General features: G+C 41.2%; 1 protein-coding gene across 4 annotated transcripts in view; it reads right to left on the minus strand.

Moving 5' to 3' along the window:
* The window catches only part of FAM171B (family with sequence similarity 171 member B), a 38379-nt gene that overhangs the window by 24117 nt on the left and 934 nt on the right, over window positions 1-13328 (minus strand). The window lies entirely within an intron of this gene.

Genomic DNA, 13328 nt, shown 5'->3' on the forward strand with positions numbered 1-13328 from the left:
TATATTCAGGGGTTTGTATTTTGGATGGAGTTGTGTGCATACGTAAATACAAATGTTAAGACAACAACACGAGGAAAATGAGATTTGTTTTTTTGAAGAGGGAGGTAAAGAAAACCACAAAACATTCTTACTAGAAATCTTGTCCTTGAATACTTGTTGAAAAATAGTAATTTATGCCTCATTAGTACTTATGCACTGAAAGGATTTCCAAAGTAGCCTATAGGCATTAGGTCAGTGTAAACCAATAAGGTCAGCGTAAACCAGTTCTCCCTTAAACTTTTGCTATCAGTTCCTCCAAATTCAAAAGCAACTGAAAAGCAAGAGGAAATTTAATCAGGACTAAATATGCCCAATATTCAGCTCTGGCAAACTTGAGCATAACTGGGCAAATATCATATCAAAATGATATTTTCCCAGTTATGCCCAAATTATTGCCCATAATTATGCCTGTACTTCCCGACAGACATTAAATTCCCATTCATCTCATTCCACAACACTTGTACAGGTACTGATTGCAGCACTACCTTGAGTTCACATAAAACAAAAAAGACAAAAACCCCACCACAATAAAAAAAATGGAAACTTTTAATGCTTGCAATTATTTTAATGGATTTGGATTACTTTATAATCTGAATGTCCTCAGTATTCAAAATCTGTATGATTGCATAGGCATATATAGCTTTTACGATTTGAAGATCTACTGTATATATAAGAGGACTGATCTTATGACTTATTTGAATACAGAAACAAAAATAACCATTTTGTACAACCAGATGTGTTCTGCCATTAGAAGTGGTTAAGGTCTCAGACCAGATGCATAAACAAGCTACATAAGCACACTAATCATTCCACAAACATTGACAGGAACCAAATTTTGATGAAACTAAGATCCTGCAAAATCAATACAATAAACCAGATGATCATAGGCAGTATCCCTAATGATTACTGCTGCATAATCAATGAACACCTTCCTGGAAGGATCCTGCTTGTAAGAAGTGCAGCAGAATGCCAGCAGGCTAATCCATAAAGCTGCTAACCACTCACTCTCCTATCCAGTGGGAACACACCCCCAAGCACTTTGAAGTGCTCCTGGTAAGATATAGAAAATAGAAAGAAAATTCCCCTTGATATATTTTTATGGGCTACCTAAGCAAGAGCCATGAAATTCACACAGGAAAGCAGCCATGAAGGTTAGATGGGATTTTTTTTTCCTCTATATTCCTTCAACACTTGACATTTATGTAATTTTAAAAATTCACTGGAATAATTTTAAGTGCACAGCATATACTGCTTCAAGGTACTCATTTAGTAAGGAGTTGCAAGATGTTTTTTCACCATTTGTGCCTTCTTCACAAATTACATTCAGACTGTGTCATCACCCAAGACAGAACATGGGAATTCACAGGACACAAAAAACCTATGAGAATTAAAATTACCATAGCAACTCTGCATTTTGATTTGCTGCTATTTTGTTGAATCAGCCAGCCTGCTTCTCAGAGCTGTGGTTACTATGGAAGACTGAAGCAGAAATTCACCTTCCTGGGGCAAGGGAGACAGGCAGCAGACAAGATGAAATGCTGCAGTCTACAGAGCTTCACTTATTTAGGAGTCATTTATTTTAAATATCATCTCCTGTAATTTTATGTAAGTGAGATAAATTATTAATATTACAAGAATAAAATCTTGAATAAATTTTACCTTTCAAATTAAGATAAAGTTGCAAGTGGAAGAGATTAAAATGAGCAAGTAAATACTAGAAAGAGCTCCCAAAACCTACAAGATAAAACAGCTTTGCCCAGGCATTTCAGAGGCCATTATAAGGTTATTTTTTTTCATTTCAGTTTACTCACTGTCTAATATTAAACTGCAATGCTGCTCTTTCATTTTTTAAAATCACTGCCAATATAATTTTGCCCTACAACAGAGCTGAGGGAATGAAAATATTAAAAATTCAGATTGTTACAGAATATTGGGGAAAAACATACAATGAGAAATATCTTCACGATACTCTATTGTAAATATGGGGTTTCAATATAAACCCCACAATATATTATACATCTTCAAGAAAAATGGGCAAGTTCCTATTAGAGTATAAGCCAACAATTTCGATTTCCCACTGACGAACCTTACAATTAAACCTTCAGTATTTACACAGCAAAAATAAATCAGTCAGCAGCAGTATTTTGACAAACTGTGACCATTTCTTGTAGGGAATTTAGAATGATTTGTCAAACCTACCCTCTAATAGTCAATGTATTTGGACAGAAAGAATATTCCAGCACCCTTGCAACATTAATCATCTTTTTTTTTTTTTTTAATGCTAATAGCTCAGGTATTGTATTTGTCTTGTGGAATTCCTCATGGTGGCTTGTAAGTGGAATTAGCAGGAAAAAAAACAGTGCAATTTTAAACATACCCTCAATTTGACAGAAGGAGGAAAAAAATCACAGGAAAACAAAGCAGCACCTGTTCAAACATGACATTTAATGCTGTGAAACCCTAAGAGAGATATGCATCCATTATTCTGTGGAATAATACAGCCCACAAAACAGAAATTCAAACATCAGTGCATGTTACTCACTAATTGCAAAGGAAAACTTCTGTTGCATTCAGAGATATTTTTTAATAATAACCTGGTCACTACCCTTGTCTGAGAAGACTTTTGTTCCCCTAAAGCTGTAAAATCTCATACTACTCCTTCAAGAAAGATATTTGTAATGCTGCTGCAATGTCTGTCTTTCACCTGCAGGAAAAGATTCTCTAATCCCTTGGAAGAAGGCCAAGGTATAAAGGCATATGTGGAGAAAATAGAATTTAAAATTTGCAGGACAACATTCCCTAAGGGTAGCCCTGTACATGTGGAATGGGAATTTTTTATTGCAAGAGTTAGGAAATCCATATTGCAGCAAGCAAGACCACCCAACAAGCTACAGCCTCTTTCATATAGAAATTTTAATTAAAGTTGAGCTTCATAAAGTGAAATATCAAAAGTCACAAAACAACAAAGAACACAGCACCAGGTACTAGAAAAACAATTGCAGATTGCTACTCATTTTAAATAAGTATTATTCCTCAGAGATTAAAAAGGTTTAAAAAAAGAGAAAGTCCTGTCCCATCAGATCACAGGCTAAAGCAAAACAATGGAATCGGGACAAGAACACAACTTCTCTGGGCCAAGGACGCTGTCCCAGATTGCAAGGCAAGATGTATTCAGCTGCCATCTGTCAGAGGTGTGGCAGTTATCTCTTTTAACTGGGCAGTTTTCCTTATCTGTTCCACAAACCAATGCTCCCTCGGGGAGACATCTGCTGTTAATGGGCTATTGGATGCCACTGCATGACTGATAAAAGTTGCAGCATCCCATTAGGAGATGCTCCACCCAGGGGGAGGAGCCAAACATTCCTACCTGGATATAATCTTGAGTTTCTGGAACAGTAGGACCGCTTTTTCTGCACTGGATTTCCCAGAGGAACGGGGGCCTCTTCCACTGCAGGAAGACTAAACCCCTTTTTTACAGGATAACTGCTCCAACTCCAGGAGGACTGCAGGCACAATTCCCAATTGGAATGCTGCCAACACACTGACCAACAGGGTGTCAGGCTGTATTCTGACTCTGTCAGTGTTGTTTTGGTTCACTGCATTGTTTATCTTTTTATTTTCTTCCCTAATAAAGAACTGTTATTCCTGCTCCCATATTTTTGCCTGAAAGCCCCACTTAATTTCAAATTTATAACAATTCAGAGGGAAGGGGGTCTACATTTCTCCATTTCAGGGGAGGCTCCTGCCTTCCTCAGCAGACACCTGTGTTTCCAAACCCAGACAGATGCCATGCAGGTAGGTGTCAGTGCTGAATGCAATAATGACTCAGCCACTGCTGCTCGGAATCATTACTGCCTGCCTACAGCTCATCACCAGATCAAGTGCTCCAGGAGCCAGCTGAAGGCCCCAGCTGTGTTGTCTCCAGCACAAACACAAGTCCTCCCTTCCCAGCAGGTGCCCCAAATCCTGTAGGGAATAATGGGAAAACGACTTAGCACCATGGAAACCTTTCTAGGATGATGGGAATGGTTTTGTTGACGCTGAGGCTAAGAATGGGGCAGTAAACAATTTATTTTCCCCCCCACACACACTCAGGATTCATTCTGCACCTCTAAGATTGTGTCAGCTGAACTGGGGGGAAACAAATCCACGGAAGTATTTCTGGGACAATCTGTCCCATGGAACACTGAAGAATCCAGCAGACAGACTGGTCGAGGGACAGGTTTTCTCTACTGGCAGTGCTTAAGAAGAAACACCCAACAAAAACACAAGAGGGGGAGAAGGAAGCTGACAACTAGTTAAGAGGCAAACAGCCATGACAGGTTCTTTTGCCCAGTGCTGCACCCAAACTATGCAGGGTCTCACAAATGCTTCACTGGGTCTCATTTAGGCTGAATTTAATTAGAGGATTTTCTCAACCTCAGTGGTCTGTAATCCAAAGAAACTCTCTACTCCAGCCCAGTGAGAGTAAGTTTTCTCCTTTGCTCCCAGAAACAATGAAATAATTTCCTGTGATATTTATCAAAAGACCTAATTCATGTTATTAACAGTTTTTATTGTTCTAAACACACAGTCTACCAAAATCCTGCATTTACCCAATATAAAACTACTAATTTCTCCTGTTCAGTCACTTAATAAAATGCTTCAAAACAGAGGAAGAATATTTTCCACAATTACATGAAAAAACTTTTTAAATCCCGTTAGAGTCTATAATAGGTGGAGAGGGCAAGCATGTCCTTCTCCATCCCAAGAAAATGGACAATATTTTCAAATATCTTGACACCACTGACTTTCTTTCCAGTATAGCTCAGATTAGCACATAGAAATTATCAACCAGATTTGCTACCTCACAGAAAACAACTTCCATGAGAATGTTCCCATCAGTTTCATTTGGGAGCCTTGCTCATGCAGAGTCATTAATAATAAATAGATTTGGTGTTTTGCCAAGATTCATAACCATGCTTCACACCAGCATCTATTGCAGCAGACTGAGCCAACTGCATTCACCATATTTATGGAACATCCCCAAATCTGCAGCAGAGGAATAACTCCATTTTGTCCCAGTTTGCATGCATTAGGGGAAGGCACATGGGGGACATGAGCCTTGTTTAACCTTGCACAGGAAAGGTTTTGGGGGCCCTAAACAACAGCCTTCCCTCACCCAGGGATAAAGGGCCAAGAGCTCTGTCGAGATGCATGGCAGGGCAACAGTCACCAACTGCAGACAAGGATCTGACTGGAAAGGGATTTGCTTTTCTCTCTAAGGATAAACAACCATGGGAATAGGCTGTCCAGAGAGGTTCCCCAGTCCTAAATCCTTCCATGGCCAGACAGGAAAGCTCCCAGGTGTGAGTTCAGTGCCAACCCTGCTTTAAGAATGCCCCTGATGGCCCCTCCAGCCTAAACACCCACCCAGATCCTCAGTTATTCTCAAATCACAGAAAATAAAACCAACAGGTACCATCTTCACCTATTTCAGCCACTAATTTTAATACATTTAACAAATCTGTCTGAAAATTTTACCTGGAGTACATCATCCTATGATAATTTGGGTCTCACCATCTGATGCAAATGCCATGCTTCATTTTGGAAATAGGGTGAAAATATATACTTTATCTTGCATGGCATAACTTGTGATAACTCTTGCAGTAAGTGAAAACAAGAATACCAATGATTCTGAAAGTAAAATCAGTTTGAGTAATGAAAGGGTTGCTCAGACTTTGTAGGTTGTAATAACCTACAACACAAACCATGAAAGTTACATGCACACAGCAGTGGGAAGGTTCAAGCATTAGTTCAGGCAAAAGATTAATGAGAAATAAAGAAAAACAAAAGTACGTGAAATACGAGAAAAAGTTTCAGAAGATGCAGATTAACTATTAAGGACCACACCAAAACAAACAAACAAAACCACCCAAACAAACAAAACCCACCTGAATTCAGCTCTTTCCTCCAAAATAAGCTACACCATAATGAGTCAGTTCTCCACCTGATCTGCCTACAGCCACACTGTGTTTAGTAGAACCACCCAAGCCAACACTCAGAGGCACAGGCTGGGGTCCTCATCAGTCCCACAACACTCCACAGACCTCAGGGCACTTTTGGGGTGCAGTGGTCACATCAATCATGGCTTTCAACCACAGCCTACTGGGGACAGGTTGAAGCAGCTCTGTTTTATGACCTCCTAATGCACATTGGCTCAATGCATGCCTCACACTCATACCTATAAGCACTGCATTGTGTTCAACACACCCAAAAAAACCTCAACATTCCCCACTACAGCTGTCATGCAGCTTTACTTGTACAGCTGCCATTGGTTCAGGTAAGATCCACACCAAAATCACCACATGTTTCAAAATGGGACAAGGAAAATCACAAGGTAGAGGGACAAAACTGGTTTTTGCTCTCTAAACCTCCACAAGCCACAATTTATTTCATGTAATCTCAACAAGAAGCCATCTGTTGCCTCTTTCCTTGGTAGAAATGCAGTTTCTTATGTACCTGGCAGTGTCAACAGTAAATGCACAATGCTGGAGAAAGGGTCATGTGGAAGTCCAGCAGGAGGAACTGACCTTGCAACCCACCTCCTGCAACTGCCTCCTTTCCACACTGTGACAACTGTGCCCTGAAGCCTGACTTCTTTCAGGCAGCAGAGGCTCTCTTGGAGTCCACAGGAGGAAGCATAAAAAGGGAAGAGAAAGAAGGACAAGAAGTTGCAGGGAAAGAATAGGAGTTCATGCCTGCCCTTGGTGAGACTTAGGAGGCTTATGCACACAGACACACAAGAACATCACTGCCAGGCCTGTCCACCCCAGCAGGGCACACAGATGGCTTCCAGCAGCTACATCAGACTCGGGCACACATCTCCAGGGTGATGCCACTCAAGTGCCATGAGCTGCAGACCTGTCACTGTGGCACTTACAAGAATGCATAAGGTGCTTACAGCCAGAGGGCACGCAGGGGTATTTGGAAAGTTAGGGCAGCTGGTCCAGCTGAGACTGGAGGAGACTCTATCCACATCCTCTACAAACCACTGAGAGCAGCCTGTGAAGCTCACAGCACATGATTTTCCTTACTGGACAGAGCTGCTGGTGCCACACATGAGCCCTGCACTCTGGCTGAGAAGCTGTGTTCAGGTAGGTGGTGCTTTGGAGGGTTCTCCTTACACAGGACTGGTCTAGAGCAAGAAGCTGCTCACACTGCAGTCCATGTGTGCTCTCCTGTATGGAAGATCTAAGAGTCATCCCTTCCTGACCTAAATCCCCCCAAATGCTAGGGCAGCAAACTGCCCAAAGGTCACCCTCTGTAACCTGGTGTAGATGTGAAAGGGAGAGGTGGTGGGGCTTGTACCAGCATGTGCTCCATGCTGCAGGCTCAGAGTTTGGAAGACTGGCCTTTCCCAGGAACCCAGCTCTGCTGCAGGGATCTGGAATGCCTTTTCCAGCTGAGCACAGCTTGAGTGAAACCTGCCCTACTAAACACAGGGCTTAGGGAGTTCTGCAAGATGAATTCATTCTCTTCAACTTTTCCAACCCCCAGCAAATACACTTCCCTGCTGCTGGCTGTAAAGCTGTACACACTCGCATCCTCCCCTCAAACCTGTGCTAGCAGGAAAAGTGTTCTGAAACCTCATATTTTCTGCTACAGGCAGTGCCAGAGAAGCAAGGCAGGAAATTCAACAGCTGCTTTGCAGCCTGCTGAATACAACTTCTTGCAGCCATGTGTGGAAGGTGACAGTTTAGGAGCATGCAGGAGCTGGCAAGCCAGGATTAGGCAGGGGGAACTAGACCTGGTGGTTTCAACACCCCTGGCAAGCCAGGATTAAGCAGGAGGAACTAGACCTACTGAACACAGAAGAGTTATTTGGGAGTAAACCGACTCTGATGGTTCAGGGAAACAGCTGATCACAGAACCTGGGTGCCCTTACAGCACCCCAGATGAAAAACCTACAAATTAAGAATGAAACACAGTATCAGGAGTAATGAAAAGGACACACTTGCTCTGTCACATTGTGCCTCAAGTCCCCATTCATTACAGATGGATACAGTGATGTAAAAATATGCAACTTCCAAGACAACAAAGTAACCTGTGCTGCTTTGCTAAGTTTGACGCACCAAGTATTGAGTTTATTTTGAATAAACTTTCCTCTCAGATCTTTGCCTGTGTCTTCAAAGACTTCATCTACTGAGCTAGTTCACAGAGAAAGCCTGCTACAGATCCCCAGTGACCCAGATAGCAGCTGCATTCCAAATTCACAACCTGCCTTTTTCTCAGCCTGACAGTAATTCCATGAATGTTTTTACATAGCAATTGCCCTTTGATGGTGTACTTTCTGCCAACAGACTGACAAGAAGCAAACTTTAGCAAAACAAATAAGAACTGCAAAAACTACCACCTTGCAATAGGCAGCTTCCTGCCATCATTAATCCCTTGTTTCCTGCCACTTCTGACCATGTATCCGTGGGTCTTGATTCCATGAGTGCTAAAAGACATTGTCTCTCTCAGTTCTCTACAATGAAAGCTACTATCATTTGTAGTATGATAGCAAGTTTCTTGAAATCAAGCTTCCTGAAATATAAAGGATGATGGCGTATAATGTATTACAGGCTTCAGTGAAAGCAAGCTTTCAGCTCAGGAGAGATGTCTCACTCTTCAGAACTACTGAGGAGTTATGCAGATTCTCTTCCTAAAAAAAAAAACCAAAAAAGTAGTACATTTTTTTTCTATGTGTGCTTTACCATGAAAAACCCCAAACTCCTATTTTTCTTGTATTAGCAACTGAGTGACCTATATCTGGAGCACGTGATCTATGAATATTTCTTTTTCCTTATTCATTCTCATTTCAAACTGCAGATGCTTTATCCCCTCTCAGTGTCCTAATGCCCTCACTGATATTTTGTTGCATTATCAAGTCTTAGAACAGCACAGAAAGCTCAGATACTTAAGGACATCATCTCCAACAAATCAGGACATGTCCAAGTCTTCCATTCTTTCTCACCTAGCTGAGAATCCTGAGAAAAATGAACAGCAAATCAAAGGCCATTTTCTGAGTTGATTTCTATAGGTGGAGTTAGCTTGTTTTCACTAAACCACTTGGCTGGGGTGTGCATGTAACACTTCTAACTTGAAAATAAACCTTTTCCCTGACACCAGTAATATTTCAGTATCTACAAGATAAGAGGGTTTTGTTGCTGCTCATACAAAACAAATAATGCCAGCTCTGATCAGAAGCCTCTACTCAGACAGCCCTGGCTTCTTGAGCAGGAACTGTATCCTACATAACTGCTGAGCCATGAAAACGACTGAATTCCCTTCCTTACTGGAATGCTAAAGAATCTCCCACACAGCTCTTAATTCCTCACTCATTTTCTTGCAGTATCTGACTGCAACAAAAGCTCTAAAACAAAACTGGATTTATTGCTGCCCTACTAATCCCCAATCCAGTGACTTGGGGGACAGCAAACCATAAAGATTGTTCCAACAAATGACAAAGAATACAGTCACACTACACCATGGGCTTAAGTGCATTATTATGTGTTATTGCTCAAATTCAAACCCAGACAAATGTAACAAGATATCAGAACCAAATGCTCCTCTAAATACCTAAGTATTAGCATCAGCTACACACCAATATACAAGTCATTAGGAAGAATATTCTACTCCAAGAAATATGGAACACCACAATTAAAAAAAAAAAAAAAGAAACAGCAAGTTGCACATGTTGATGTTTTGGAGAAATGTTTCTCTTTTGTCTCAAATAAAAAGGAAGCATGAGAAAGTTTCCTCCAACTGGAATGATTGGGAAGAACAAGACAACATAAAAACGAGTTTAGAAAACTCTGAGCCAGAAATGACTTGTCTACAACAGTGTTTCACATTAGGCAGCCTCTCATCATCACAGGCAGGCAGACAGTGCTGAGACATGGGCTCAGAATCGAATTCCACAGGCAGTGAATTTGTCTCCAGCAGGTAAAAAAGTAATCTCTGATTTTCTTCTGGGTTTGTCAGCAATCACATATTTATCTCATCTGTCTCAACAAACAGGGCTTTGTGTATTAACAAATAAATACATCCAGCAATTCCAAATCCCCCCTTTCTTTTGTTCACCACCACTGTTGGCTGCTACAGCTTTTGAATTTCACCCTATAGAACTAAGTTAATCTCCCCATTGCATGCAAAGCCATCTGCTTTAAAAAACAAACAAACAAAAAACCCTACACCAAACCCAAATAAACTCCTTTTTTCCCTGAATTCTGGAAGGAGAGGCAGATTTGGCAGTGTCTATAACAACAGGGCAATGTTTTTCTTGTTCATGCTGGGATTACAAAAGGTACAGGGACCACCCACACTTGAAAAAAACACCTATTTTAAAACATTGTTCAAGTCTAAAGTCTCAACATGGTAAAAAACCTCAAGCATGAAGATACTGTATGTCACCCTGTGTAATGTGACAGTTGCCACTGACACAGCTGCTTTTACTGCAGGAGCATGTACATTCAGTGCATCTCAGACCTGCCACAGAGCTGATACAGATAACTATCACTTATTCAATTAGTGGTCTCTGCTCTATTTATAGAGCACTATCTGCATTAGAAAGAATAACAATGCCCCACATCAGGATAGCCCAAGTCTCATGAACATTAAAGAACCTAACTCTCAGCTCCTGTAAAGAATGCACCTCAGTACAGATAAAGAAAAGGGAACATGGAAAACAAAACCAGATTGGTCTGGATCAGAGCCAGGACTATAATTCACTGAATTCTGTGCTCAAGCCTGCTGACCTTAATGATGAGTATCTGAAGCTCCCAGCAGCTTCTCTTCAATTGCTCCTGCACACCAGAGCCCAGATTTCTAAACTGCCTCATGGAAAATGCAAAAAAAAATCACTATGCATAGGGAAGAACCAAGGCAGGTTCTCCACTCCAGCAAACACCACCCTAACCAGAGAGGCCTGTCTCTCTTGCTCTCCAAATTTTTGATTTTCTCTTTTGATTTGGAAGAATGCCTGTATCTGTGAGATGAGTCAGAATAACTCCATGAACTGCATCCCTCTTGTATGTATTCTCTGCCTTGTTACAGAATTTACTTATTTCTCTTAGCAATGGCAAGTTTGCTGTTGTTTTTAGGGGAAAAGAAAGAGATGGACAAAAAGCCCTTCTCAGTCACGATGTGCCACTGCCTTCTCAGCACAGAGTGAGCACCCCAGACACTCCACACACACAGCTGTGCTGACTTCAGCATCTCTCCTCGGGCAGCACAGCAATCCCACCGGCAGGAGTCACTTAATCCGGGAGGGAATTGATCTGTAAAACGCTGTAATGAGCTTCGACAGAACAGGGCCATCGATAGGGGAACGCACGTCAGATGTGAACTGCAGCCCCGCTCTGTGCCCTCCCAGGCGGGCAGGATAAGCCCCCTGTGCTGGGGCAGCTCTGGGGCCACCATCCCTGCACAGAGGCAGCCTGGGGCAGGTCCTGCTCGCTGGCAGAAAGCAGAGCTGCCTGGCAGCCCCAGTGCAGGAGCTGCAGCTGCAGCAGTAGTTGCACCAGTGGCCTCTTGCCCTGAGGGGTGGCTCTGCTGCCAGTCTCCTGCAGCCATTTACCCTGCCTACCCGTCTGCTGTGAGCCATCCGATGATAATTTAACAGCAAAAGACATTACTATCCATTATGTATACATCTAGAGTCCCGTTCTCCTTCTAAAAAATGTCCAAAATGTTAATAAAGCAAAACTTGCCTATATGCTTTGCTGAAATACCACAGAAAAAAACAAATTAGCTTAGCGGCTTCTTCAGAGCAATAAAGGTTTCAGAGCAGCAGTTAGCTTATCTTTTTCAAAGTCTGCCATTGGCTTTTTTCAGTTTTTATAAAAGAAAAAATTAATCAAGATCATTTAGAAATCCAGCCAACAAGTGAAATAAACCTTTAACTATATTTTTAAGCCTAATATAAACAAATGCTGACAGGCAACTCAAACGATAATTTTTAACATTCATAAATTGAGAGTGGACATGCAAGCTGTGGACTAGAAGACACTTTCTGGACTCTCATACCTCAGAACCTATGATGCCAAATAAGAAAATAAAAGAAAGAAGCAAGAGCTGGGCACGTGGGCCTGCAACAACAGCAAACCAACAGAACAGACATCAAAATGTTAGATACCAACAAAGACCTTGGCCAGGGCTGAAGGAGATAAGGTAACAGAGCTTCTTGAAAAGAAATCAATACCTGAAACCAAAGAAGATCATTCGATTACAAAAACCGTCCTTTTTTTTTTTTTGCCACTCAATTTTTAATGAGCAAAATGTTCACTGCCCAAGTCAGAAATGCTGCCAATGCCTTTTAAGTGGTGTTTGCTGGTGATTAATGGTATATTCTACTAAAAGTATGATTAAGAAGCAAACTAATGAAAAATCATCAGTGATTGGAAATGAAAACAACAAGGATCGAGATGTTCATCAAACGCCCTTCTTCAAAATGCCACAGTTTTAATATTTGGATAATAATAAAAAACACAAACCCACAAATCTACACAAAAAAGACCTGAAGAGTAAATCAAGGCATTTTAAGAGTGCATAGAGAAAAATTTAAGACTCTGTTCATTTTCTATCAAATCTAGTTACTTGTCCTACATCTTAAAGCTGTTGCAAGCAAATACTACAATTTAATGTCTTTGCTTGTATTTCCTAATTAACAAATATACTTCGGCAGCTTTGGAAATTGGCTTCAATTCAGGAAAATATTAACCATCTGCCTAAAACTAAGCACATTTTATACCTTCCTGAAGTCAACTGGAAACAGAAGCATGCCTATATGCTAAAAACGAAACATATGCTCCAGTGATATCCCGAAATGGAGCCTCGGTGTTAGAAGGTCTTAATTCATGCTTGAAATCATCTTGAAATTCTTAGGTGAAAGGCAGTATGGCAAGGAAAATACTGGGTTTATCCTCATTTGAGCGACTGAACTTCAGACTATACACATATTTTTTTAAACCAGATGACAGTACAGACACCTCATCATTCGCTCTGGTTCTGCAAAGGGGTACCCCCAAATATTTGACTGCAAAACTAAGGCCCGAAGCTGAAATATGGACATTATTTCGTGGTCTTGGATAAGCATCTGCAGAGGGGCTGCAAAAACTAACGAGCTCAGCAGCCCCATCACGCATTTGACAGGCTCAAGATGCTCGCACACGTATCAGCTGGTTTATTTTTAAAGCGACACAGAAATATACACAGAAATAAATACCCGTCTATGATACATTCATATATATTTCTATTCCACGGAC

The sequence above is a fragment of the Lonchura striata genome, chromosome 7 (assembly GCF_050655825.1).
Source record: "Lonchura striata isolate lonStrDom1 chromosome 7, ASM5065582v1, whole genome shotgun sequence".
NCBI classification, from domain to species: Eukaryota; Metazoa; Chordata; class Aves; order Passeriformes; family Estrildidae; genus Lonchura; species Lonchura striata.